The sequence below is a fragment of the Oncorhynchus tshawytscha genome, linkage group LG13, assembly GCF_018296145.1.
Source record: "Oncorhynchus tshawytscha isolate Ot180627B linkage group LG13, Otsh_v2.0, whole genome shotgun sequence".
Taxonomy (NCBI): Eukaryota; Metazoa; Chordata; class Actinopteri; order Salmoniformes; family Salmonidae; genus Oncorhynchus; species Oncorhynchus tshawytscha.
Genome location: NC_056441.1, coordinates 59,137,344 through 59,150,615, shown reverse-complemented (window position 1 = coordinate 59,150,615; position 13,272 = coordinate 59,137,344).

The window sequence follows — 13,272 nt, the reverse complement described above, 5'->3', positions numbered from 1 at the left end:
TCCCTACCTCCTCCCGCATGCCTCACAGTTGAACAGGAATCAGGAATGCTACTCTTATACGAGAGTCAAGCCATTTTCCTTACCTCTCTGGATCAACACGTATAGCCCCCCTCTGGCTGACAGACAGTCAGACAGACAGCGGAAGCAGTATTTAGTAATATTGGAGCAAGACATGCTCTACTTACAGGAACTCACAGCTTCAAGCTCATTTTAAATCCAGATTACTTGCAACAATCTTTTCATCTTTCTGTGAAGTCTAGACAGGAATGAGAGTTGATTTGAGGGTTTCTAATACTAGAACCAAAATGCTAAGTCCAGTGTTCCATAGGTCAAGTCAGAAATAAGGTCAGAATGATGTCACATGTGACCTTTCTCATTTCCCCAACATATGTCCACACGCAGCACCTTGTCGGTCATCACAAAAACACAATATCTTGCAAATGCTTTATGAAAACATAAAATGCTTAAACAATCATAAATCTATTTAACACTCTCTTTCTCTCTCTGGTCCCTTATATCTGGGCTTGACTGATAACAACATAATCTCTTCCTATGTGTGAGCCCCCTATTTGGTATCAGACTGGTGATCCAGCAGGACTTCAGCTTACTGTTCACTGTGTCCCACACCACTACCTCCCACAGATGGGTGACTAACTCCCACCACTTTTCACTGTTCCCACACACAAACACACACACACACACACACACACTGTTTTCAGTGCAGTGTACTTGGCTGATTGCAGAGGCTTGGGAAATGGAGAGTCATTCTGTAGAGAGTGATTATATTGCACAGTGAGAGAAGCAGCCAGTTAGATCCTGAACAGGGGTGACTAACACTGACCAGTACATATGGCACATAATGTACTGACAACAACCTAAGCATTTTATAAACATTGAGCCACCTTAACACCATTACATAAAACACTCAACATGTCTTCCAGAACAAAATTACTTAACTGCCTAATACAGCCGAAAGCTATAAATATTGGTTATTCCTTTAAATTGTGGATCTTCTGAGACCATGTTACGCAGTTAGGTGCCTGTGTAATCTCAAGACTCCATGTTGACCCAATTCCTCTTTTTCATGGAATCTGTATGTATTGAAACCAGGCTATGCAACCAGGACAGCAGTTGGAAGACAAAAACATTCCTTATACATCTGTCCTCTGGTAGTATACAGTAGCTAAGACCACATCACAAAAACATATACACTCAAATGGCAAAGCAAAGCTATTCAATGTTTGTAACACAGAAGGGTTCACTGCTTAATTATTTGGTTCAAGATGCACTGATAGTTATCTCGAATAAGAAAATAGTATAAATTATTTATCTTTAATTTCATAAATAGAGTTTTAAAGGACTAGGAATATCTGTAAAACTAAAATAAATTACATTTCAATGTAATGTTGTCGACATTATAGCATTAAAGCAATCTCTCTGAAACCTGTCCAATGTATTGGAGCTAACCTGACTGATCATGCTCTCAACAAGCTCGCACAGTCTCACATCAGAATTAAACGTTCATCCATGTTTCTCAAACGACAAATTTTCGAAGTTGTTCAAAAGTCACATTTCGAAGCGTTTAAGTTTTAAGGTTGGGCATTAACTCTGAATGGTTAAGGTAAGGGTTAAGGTTTAGGATAGGCATAAAACTAAAATCTCAAAAACAACTTCCCATTACATGCAACCTCTTGCATGAGAGGCAGAAGCTCATGCCCATCCACCATCCCCATTCACAACACCCTAGCAAAACCAAAGCCTACTTGAAGGTAACAGCGCTCACTGTTGCCCGTAGTTGCCGGATTCCACATCATCTCTCGACGTCCTCAGACATGGATGGACGTTTAATACTGACTTGTATCACGGCTGACCTGGCTGACCTGTCTAAATTAGTCTCTGATTGGGCTGACCTGGCAAATAACGGGGAGCTCAGATTCAAATTCACAAAAGTCTGTTAATATGGGGGGTTGGACAAGATGTGGGTGAGGATCGGGGGAAGGGGGTGTCAGTCAAGCTCCAGACGGTTATGGACTGATCCTAGAGGTCAAAGGTCAATCAAAGGTCGTGGGAAAGCACAGGTCTATATGGTGATGTCAGGGTGGTGCTCCAACTGACCAGGGAGCAGACAGACAGGCTAGGGGGGAGAAGGGTCCTAGCTACTAATTTATTACCCCCCACCTTTATTTGTGAAGGTGCGGTTTCGAACTGCGCGTCCCCCCGCGGTGGTCTCAGAGCAGCGTCACTATGTCACAATGGGATGCTGGACTATCGCGTCTCAGCGTCTGTGGGCTATGCTTTATGCTTTAGGGATTCCTTGGGATAGCTGTTTGGGGCATTGTGAGGTAGTTTGTGGTAATTAACCGGACCTGGGGAGAGAAGGAGGCGAATCATCAACAAAGTGACTAAAGCTAAGACCCTTTAGAGATAGGGCTTGCTATGCCTATCTGAGCTTTAGGAGAGCCCCAGTAGGATAGTGGCCAGTCCCTCTTAGCTCCATGCTGCCTCATTAGCTTTCTTTTACGGGGGACATGGGGGCCGGAGGCCGAACATGACCTCTGACATTGTGTGCTGACAAGCTGTGCACCGAGAACAAAGCACTGTCATTAAGAGTAGCTCAGAAGGGGCTGAGCCTTACAATGTGCAGCAGTGTCAGTCTGTAATGAAATGAAATGGCCGAATGCATTAGTTCACTCAAACGCACTGCTTGTCAACTCAAGTCTTGCACTGAAAAGGCAACAACACGCTGTTAATGGACCACACTTAACTTCCACCTGTTCCTGTGCAAATACATGTGTAAAGTCTATTGTTTGTTTTTGACCATCAAGTGCCCAAAACCCCATAATCATGGTAGTCCACGGTAGTATATTTCCCCTCTCTTTAAGTCAATAAATCAAGAAACAAGAAAAAAAAACATGTCTAAGGTGCGCAGAGAATCTAAAGCCAAGAGCCATTCTGATCTTAAGAGTTTGTGAACCAACCTAGGGCTTGTTGTCGAGAGTGGTAGAGTAGTTGACTTGAAAGCATTGAGGAGAAAAACGTGTTTGGTCTGCCAAAGACCACTTCTACCATTAAGAGTGGGGGGGTCAGGAAAGGTTCAATAAGGTCTGCTGTGTTTTCTATGTGGAAAGTCTCCAAGGCAATAGCAAAATGAGAGAGATGGAGAGGAATTGCGTTGCATTCTCCTGATAATAGCTACTGTATGAGGACCTAACCTCAGAGACCACTTTATGTATTGACATAGCAATTAATGGATATACAGTTAATGATATCTGTGTTATCAATTAACTGCATGTATTGACAAAGCACAAACAATACCATTACCCACAGATCTCATGTCAACTTTCCCAACTTTAAATAACATTGATGCAATATTTACTTCTGGATCGATTTTGTGTCTTAAGGAAATATTATTTGCATTACCTTGATTTGTGGAAAACCAAGCTCAATAAAAAATTATTAAGTTGTTAGTTCAGGAATACATTCTCAATGACATTTGTAAAAAATAAAAACACTCAACTTAAAACGTGTAGTTATTATGCATTATTATGCCGTTATAATGCCTTGCAAGACATGTCAAGAGCATGTATAAGCCCATGATGTAAGGGATGATCAACAAGAGGCTATGTGTTCTATGGAAAATAATGAATGAGGAACGAGGAACTAACCTTCCACGGAGTGGCATTATTTTCCCTTTTATACCATGGCTATAATTGGAGAAAAAAATTATGCTAGAAATGTGTTCATTTGCCTAGGTAACCAAACTAGCTTGCTATTATAAAATCTAATTCAACAATGACAATAATGTTTTCAATTCGGCTGTTGCTTTCAAAAGCAGCTCAAACACAGATCATGTAAGAATTAACTATAGCCTTTGAATTCCACTGTGCAAATATACCGTGCGTTATATGGAAATAATGCACGCTCTAGAATGCCCTTCAAGCCATTTAGAAACGAGCATTGGTTGCCAATATATCCTCCAAACACCGGCTTCGAGGCCATTATCACCTTTACAGTATTACAACGGGTTACCAACATATTCAAATAATGATTGACATAATTTCATTAAAAAATGTATTTATCCATACTATTTCATCCTTCCAAAAGATATAGTCCCGACACAAATCTAGGGTTGCTACCCAAGCCGGCAAGTCAGGTTCGGTTGCCAGAGACGCGACCCAGTCGTTCGTTCTAAATGTTCCATTGCCATACTGGCTGGCAACATTCTTATCCCTTGCTACCTAGCCAACTACGGCTAACTTAGTCACGTCAAACAGTGCAGACAGAATAACAACAGTAGCTGCATTTGTTTAAGCTTTTTTCTAGTTACATTTATTTGGATACATCGATAACAATGAGTTAATGAGGCTCGATTTCGCCTGGCATAGAAAATGTGCTCTCTCATCAGGACACTGTTGGTCAGAGGAGCTAGCCAACAACACAGCTAACACAATCACTTCAAACTGAAGCTGAAAAAACGTGTATATATATTTTTTACCTTTATTTAACTAGGCACGTCTTATTTCCAATGACGGCCTATGTTTTACTTTGTTTCCCTTTACCTTTTTTTCAATTGACATTTCTTTGTATATATCCATAAAAACGATGCCAGCTGATTCATGATTTCGACTGGCTGAGAAACGCTGCCTGCTTGTCTGTCTTGTCCCTACACGTTCATTACTATGGGACAGCTGGAGATCGAATTTAAATATTGAAACAATGTTGCAAATGTCGGAGAGGCAGAAAGCAAGGTTTATACAAATCTCCACTGTTGAAAACTAAATGTTAGTCTAAAAGAAATGTGAGATAATGTCTAGATGCTTTTTATAATGGAGATCAAGTTTATAAATTGCCTGGCTGGACTGTTGAGAGTGGATTGTGCAGTCAGAGAAAAAAATCATTTTAACGTCATAGATTTAGCCCGTGGTAACTTGTGGAATAGACACCGGCTGGAATGCGGTTTTAACCAATAAGCATTTAGGATTAGACCCACCCGTTGAATTAATGTAATTATAAACTAGGTGGTTCGAGGCCTGAATGCTGATTTGGCTGAAAGACATGGTATATTAGACATTATAAACTGGGTGGCTGGAGCCCTGAATGTTGATTGGCTGACAGCCATTATATATCAGATAGTATACCACTGGTATGACAAAAAAGGCATTTTTACTGCTCTATTTACATTGTTAACCAGTTTATAATAGCAATAAGGCACCTCCGGGATTTGTGATATATGGCCATTATACCACGGCTAAGGGCTGTATCCAAGTACACTGTATTAATTATCTCGCAGTGATTCAAGCCATTTTGAGTCAGTTGAATTGTCAATCAGACTTATAGTATGCATATTACATACAGTGGTATGCCTTGTTATAAGATTATAACAAGTTATACACATTAATGCATACCTGCATTGAAAATAAAATGTTACAAAAAGAAAACAAGGCAACCACATGTTGTCCCCTGGAATTTGGGCCAATCAGAGCCCTCCACAAGACCTCTCCAATCTGTCTTGCAAGAGAGAGGCCTTGATGACAGCTTGGTAATTGTTCTGTCTCCTATGACTGCTGGGTGTATTACTAACCATGATCAAAAAAGGCAAAAGTAAACATCTAGTCCCCCACAAATGATGCAGCGCCTCCCTGGGCCAATCATTGTAATTTTGTTAATGATCGCTCTCTATGGTAAGATGCATCATTCACTCACGTTTTGTCAAAATCGGGCCAGTGCTGTCTGAGATATCACGTGTGATTTTTGTAGAAACGGACAGACTGAGACAGATCCACAGTCCCAGTGCTGTCTGAGATATCACGTGTGATGTTTGTAGAAACGGACAGACTGAGACAGATCCACAGTCCCAGTGCTGTCTGAGATATCACGTGTGATGTTTGTAGAAACGGACAGACTGAGACAGATCCACAGTCCCAGTGCTGTCTGAGATATCACGTGTGATTTTTGTAGAAACGGACAGACTGAGACAGATCCACAGTCCCAGTGCTGTCTGAGATATCACGTGTGATGTTTGTAGAAACGGACAGACTGAGACAGATCCACAGTCCCAGTGCTGTCTGAGATATCACGTGTGATGTTTGTAGAAACGGACAGACTGAGACAGATCCACAGTCCCAGTGCTGTCTGAGATATCACGTGTGATGTTTGTAGAAACGGACAGACTGAGACAGATCCACAGTCCCAGTGCTGTCTGAGATATCACGTGTGATGTTTGTAGAAACGGACAGACTGAGACAGATCCACAGTCCCTTCCCCAATTTCATTGTGGGTTACAATACAAATGCATGCGTACTTACTGTACATTATTTCAAACAATATAACAACAACATTCACAGTTATGCAAGTGCAATGACATATATTACCACGAAATAACAGTTAAAAGATCATCAAAACATAGACCTACATCAAAGCCAATTTAACAACGTTTTCAACTGTAGGTCCTAAGGTCCAAGACAGATTACAACATAGTTCAAACCAGAGCAACCAACAACAGTGACTGGATTGTTGAGGGCGCTAGCTCGGCTAGAGGGGTTGGAGCATCATGTCTACACCTCATAAAATGGAGCTCTAGTGACCCTCACTGGATTTAAATTTCACATCATCTCACAGGTGTTTCGCTTTCAGATGTTCTATCACTCATTTGCCCAAACGTCCATGCCTGATCATGTACCCAAGTAATCGACAGTGAAAGCCACCAAGTTCATTCTAGGAAAAACTAGAAATAGAAATTATAACCTCTCACCCCTCACTGCATTAGAATACCATCTACAACCAGTCTCTCCATGGATGCAGTCGGGACACAAACATTTGCAGAAAGTCCATTCAATAAGAGAGGGCCTTATGTGAAATGTATCCACGATTTACTGTATGTAAAGTGTACACCTTATTACTGTCAAACTACCCTTTTCATCTTGAAACCCATATATTTTGCAAATATAAACGTTCCTAGAAAAATTCAGAACGTTAAGCCACAATTAACTGGACTAATGCTGAAATGACCTCTTGAATATGTTTACCATAGACAACTCATTTCAAACAATATAGGCAGACAATAAACATAGACCCAGATTTCGACCTAGATGTTTATGTTAATTGCCTGATTACTGAAACTTGAATTGATTAACAATTAGGCTATTATTATCATTATCATTATCATCATTATTATTATCATTAATATACTACCATTATTATTATTATTACAGGATTTGATAATCAAATTGGCCTATAAATCAAGAATGGTATAACATTACATACCTGGCTCTTATAGCCTATCGCGTAGCCTACGTGTCAGGTGTAGCGCATGGTTTGGTCCTCTTTTGGTCCCTAATTTTGTCAGAGAATGGTCAGGAGATATTCTTTGGTGACCTGTTACGGTAGACTAGCCTACAACTGAGTTTGCCAGCATCACTGATGCAGGCTAGCCTTTATGTGCTGCTTTAAAACGAAGTCCACTTTTATAGCCTGAGAATCGAGGCAACGCAATTGAGCGAATAGATTTCCAAGACAGACAAAAGCAGACCTCAATTGATCTAGCGCTGAAAACAAATACATTGTCATTGACGACACCCATTATTAATGTTTTTCTTAGAGGGAGAATAGCGATTTATATCCAAATAGCGCACATCAATTGCGCAAGCCATTGAGAGCACCTCGTGTCACGTGCCTCCTGGAGAATGGAATAATTTCAGGTGTTCTTGAGACAACATTTTTGACTCACTCTAATCAATAGGTTGCCAATTTGGAATCGTTTCTTGTACTATTTCACTGTGATATTTGTACATGTTTAGCGATCTTCTTAGGTCTAGGATATAAACCTAGGATGCAGCAGTAGGCTAGGCTATGGAACCATATTCAACTGAAATAATGTGGAACCATATTCAACTGTACTAATATGGAACCATATTCAACTGTAATAATATGGAACCATATTCAACTGTAATAATATGGAACCATATTCAACTGTAATAATATGGAACCATATTCAACTGTAATAATATGGAACCATATTCAACTGTAATAATATGGAACCATATTCAAATGTAATAATATGGAACCATATTCAACTGTAATAATATGGAACCATATTCAACTGTAATAATATGGAACCATATTCAACTGTAATAATATGGAACCATATTCAACTGTAATAATATGGAACCATATTCAATTGTAATAACAATGCAATATTGATTTATTTCATTCTAAATTGTTGTTTGTTTAGCAGTGCTTACCATTATTGCACCATACATAATGTAATATAGGGTGCCGATGCTTTATTGTTGTGAAGCAACCTTCTTTATCGGGAAAGAGCACAATGATTATTCAAACGTCTGGAAGTCTATTGACTCGCCCAAACAACGAACAGAGTCCACTGTTGGAAAGTTATAGCTCCTTCAATATGTGAAAAGGCGGGGGAGATGTTTGAGGTGGGAAGTATAGCTGTCTCGAGAGCCTCCGTCACCGATAATTAGCGATCAATCACGAATTAGTTTAAAAGCTTGAGAAGAACACCGAGAGCACTATTAGATTGCAAAGATTCACTGCTCTCCGATAATTACTTGTTTTTTTTAGAGTAATGAAACCGCCTCAGCCTCTTTGGTGGCCTTTCACTCCATAAATCAAGTGGAAATTTAAGGTAACAAACACATTGGCCTACAGTGAATGAGACGTAGGTAGACCTATGGAAAATTGTTGCTTGCATATGGAGTAAAGGGCTTAATAAAAACGTTCTAGTCCTACTGCAAGTAGTTCATTATTTCATGAGGATCCTTTTTTTTATAAGTATTATTTATTTTCTGATAATTAAGACCCGCCTGAAAGACATCTGTACAAAAACCCTAAGTCAATATCCTTAATGTACGATCAGTACTTCAGCTGCCGGAGCTTCATTTAATGGATAGTGTTGTATGAGAAAATGCACTGGAATTAGAAAAGGTCTGTAGCCACCAAAACCTATTCACTACATTGTCCAAATAATATGGCATCTCCAACAAATATTGTGAGGAAAAGCAAGATAAAACAGCGCATGGACAACTAGCAGGTCATGGTAGATTGGATATACAAGCTACCATGACCTTTGGCTCTTGTCATTATAAAGTGTGTGACATGATGGATAATCAACACAAAGATACCTACTACATTTGAATCCATACATATGATAGTACCATTATGTATATTGTCCCGGCGATAAGTGAACAAAAATATTCATCCTTTCATAAAAGCATGAAAATTGGTACAGGCCTGAATGAATACCGTTGCCATGACTCTATCTCAGTCGCACCTTCTCAAAATCATTATTTGGGGTGTAAGGCCAATGCGATAATCAACTTACAACATTTTCCTTTTTTAAAATATTGGTCAATGAATGGGCATAGTGTATTCTTGTGGAAGTTCCATAAAAACAACACTCATCCTGTATCCTGTCCAATACAAATGAGGTTTCAGGCAATAATAGAAGATAAACTGTGATGCATTTAATTGGGTCCCTCAGACATCCGTGAGGAATTCGTGTGGTTTAGAGCTTGGCATAAAACAAAAGGCTAAACAAATTAAGCAACATCAAACTAATGAGAGACTGGAATATAGCAATCACTGAGGATAGCTTCGGGAATAATACAGACAGCACAATCCAGTGGGGATGAGAGTTTCTTCAAAGTTGACATCTGCCCACATAAACATTGGTATTACCAGAAACATGCAAAAATGTAGTTCTTCAGAGGCAGCGCAGGCCTACTCTTCCAGGCTGAGTTTGTGGAGATTAGAGTGTGCAGTAGTCTGGTAGGTCCCTGTAATTGGTTGTACAATGATGCCAAAGCCAGCAGCTACCTCAACTACCTCAGCTACCTCAGCCACAGAAAACAACTTGTCGGTGAGTTCACTACAGAGGCATTGAGTGGAGTTTTCCTTATTCAACATTGCGCAACTTTGTTTTTTTAACCTTACTTCAACCCTTAACCCTAAAATGAACCAATCACATTTATTGCCTGAATTTAACTAATCCCATTTGTTTCTGCCCTCAAAACAAATCTGCCCTCAGAATAAAACGGAATAAGGAAAACTCCAATCGGCAACAGAGGCTCGACATTGACAATGATGTGAGACAGATGTACCACACTCACACAGGTTTGGGGGTCGACTGCCCTTTATCTGCATGCTAGACAGCGTTTTCAACCCAGGTCTCCTTCTGGCTCCAGGCAGGTGGCAGCTGGGTGAAGGTGGTGGTGGTGTTTGTGTTGGTGGACTGGAAGCTCCATTTGAAGGAGCTCAGGGAAGCTTGTTAGTTAACAGGCACAGTTGTAGCAGACCTTGACCAACTCCCGTCTCCAAGGTGACCAGCCAAGGGGCAGGAGTCTACAATAAATCAAGTAGGCGAAACAAAAAGAGAAGCACAGCAAAGCAAGTTAAATCTTGCAAAACTAAAAATACACCATTTCTAATAAAAAGTCACTGCAAACTCAAAATAATTCATAGACGCACACAATAATTGTGTGCTGGTCTTCAATTTGGGGGGGAATGTACTACTGTAGATGGGGAATAGATGAAAAGGTATAGCCTAAACAACACTTTTGTTTTCACAAGAAGATTACTCAGACTGAACTGTATATTTACGTTGAATATCTACATAAGTATATCTAACTGATAGCTACCTTGAGATCAGTTTCTTCAATATTTGTTTTGTTGTTGACCTAGTTGTATATAGGTTTTCAACAAAGTTGTATATTGAGCAAAAAAAATTCAATCATGCATCAATATGCATTTAAAATTCTGTCTGTCTGTCTGTCTGTCTGTCTGTCTGTCTGTCTGTCTGTCTGTCTGTCTGTCTGTCTGTCTGTCTGTCTGTCTGTCTGTCTGTCTGTCTGTCTGTCTGTCTGTCTGTCTGTCTGTCTGTCTGTCTGTCTGTCTGTCTGTCTGTCTGTCTGTCTGTCTGTCTGTCTTTCTTTCTTTCTTTCTTTCTTTCTTTCTTTCTTTCTTTCTTTCTTTCTTTCTTTCTTTCTTTCTTTCTTTCTGTCTGTCTGTCTGTCTGTCTGTCTGTCTGTCTGTCTGTCTGTCTGTCTGTCTGTCTGTCTGTCTTTCTTTCTTTCTTTCTTTCTGTCTGTCTTTCTGTAAGATTTAACGTAAACTTGTTTGTTTTTAGACGGTTGCAGAGTTTTTCTGCACTGCAGTAGTAGATGAGGCTTTTCTGAGTGGAGATTTTAGCCCTAGGAAATAAAAAGTCTGTTTACATCCAAGTGGGTCAATGCTTCACTTCTCTCATTTCCCAGTCTACTTTAGGTATTTTAGTAGAAGGCAATCATAGCACAGACAAGAAATCCAACTAATACATTTAATTTGGCCTCCAAATTTCAGGTCTGTTGGGGATGGTGGAGGACACATTACAGGAGAGTCCAGGCTAAATCAGGACAAGAGTGGCAGAGATCGAATATCCCCAGCTCGGATAAACCCGTTGGCCAGGATTTTTAAGCTGCTGCTGGTGCTGAGACAGTTTCTGAAACCAGAGCCCCAAAGCCCCAGGTGTATTTATACGCTGGAGTAAATAGGGGTGAGCAGGCCACCAAAAATAATTACAAGTCAGTGCAACAATAACTCAACGTCAGAGGTCTATTTGGGTTTCCTTTTGGGGTATAATTATACATAGATAATTACTCAACGAGCGAGAAAGATGCTATTGATGGAAGGATGCTGTTTCTTTCCCAAAATATTCAACAAGATGATTGATACATAATTGACTCTCATTCAAGTTTTATGCACATAATCAGAGATATGATTTGGCTGTCAAATTTGTAGTCATCATAGAGTATGTCAGTATGAGGAAATTACGTGTACTGCGAGCATGCAGGGACCAACTGGCAAGTGTCTTCACTGACATTTTCAACCTCTTCCTGTCCGAGTCTGTAATACCAACATGTTGGGCCCTGGGACTAAACACCTCCCTCTGCAACTGGATCCTGGACTTCCTGATGGGCCGCCCCCAGGTGCTAAGGGTAGGTAACAACACATCCGCCACGCTGATCCTCAACATGGGGGCCCCTCAGGGGTGCGTGCTCAGACCCCTCCTGTACTCCCTGTTCACTCATGACTGCACGACTCCAACACCATCATTAAGTTTACCGATGACAATTACGAGACAGCCTATAGGGAGGAGGTCAGAGACCTGGCCATGTGGTGCCAGGACAACAACCTCGCCTTCAACGTGATCAAGACAAAGGAGATGATTGTGGACTACAGGAAAAAGAGGACAGAACATGCCCCCATTCTTATCGACGGGGCAGTGGTGGAGCAGATTGAGAGCTTGAAGTTCCTCTGTGTCCACATCACCAACAAACGAACGTGGTCCAAGCACACCAAGACAGTCCTAAAGAGGGCACAACTGTACTCTATATGCATGTTTATTATAGCTGTTGATACAGGGCTCATATGTGAAACTATTCTAACTGAACATTTTCTTTCACAGTGGCACTGACTCCGACTGGGAGCCCCCAGTGCCAAGGTGTCCATCCCCCTCTGAAGCTGGTTCATCCAGCTGTACCCCTGCCGTCTCTGGCTCCACACCTCCCGGGCCATCTAGAGGTGTGAAGAGGAAGAGGGGAAGTGTGCCACCCACTAACAGAGGGACAGAAGGGCGTTGGCACACCGTCCTAGAAGATGATGTGGAGCCACCACAACCAACTTTTAGGCCGAAAAGGAAGCCAGGACCTCAGGTGAACCCGACCTCCACTTACACCCCCTTTCAGCTATTCCAACTGTTTTTTACACCGTCTGTTGTAGATTCGCTCGTGTCCAACACAAGCAGGCAAAAAGGTAGCGTGGAAGCCCATATCCATGTCAGATCTTTTTTGCTACCTTTCACTTGTTATGTACATGGGGCTGGTGAAGCTGAAGAACCTGAAGGACTACTGGAAAACATCATATCTGTACCAACTGCCTTTCCCCATGACTGTTATGTCCTGCAAAAGGTTTATGATTATTTCACAGGCGCTTCACATCAGTGACCCAAAGGTTGATGAAGAAAATGAGAAGAAGAGGGGCACAGCAGCATTTGATAGACTGTGCAAGATCAAGCCGCTCTACCACAGCATTGTTGAGGCCTGCAAGACGTATTTTCAGCCAGCCCAGAATGTGTCAATAGATGAGAGGATGGTATCCTCAAAGGCAAGAATTGGCCTCAAACAATACATGAGAAACAAACCAACCAAGTGGGGTTACAAGCTGTTTGTTTTGGCTGATTCTGTATGTGCCTACACATGCAATTTCTTTGTCTACGAG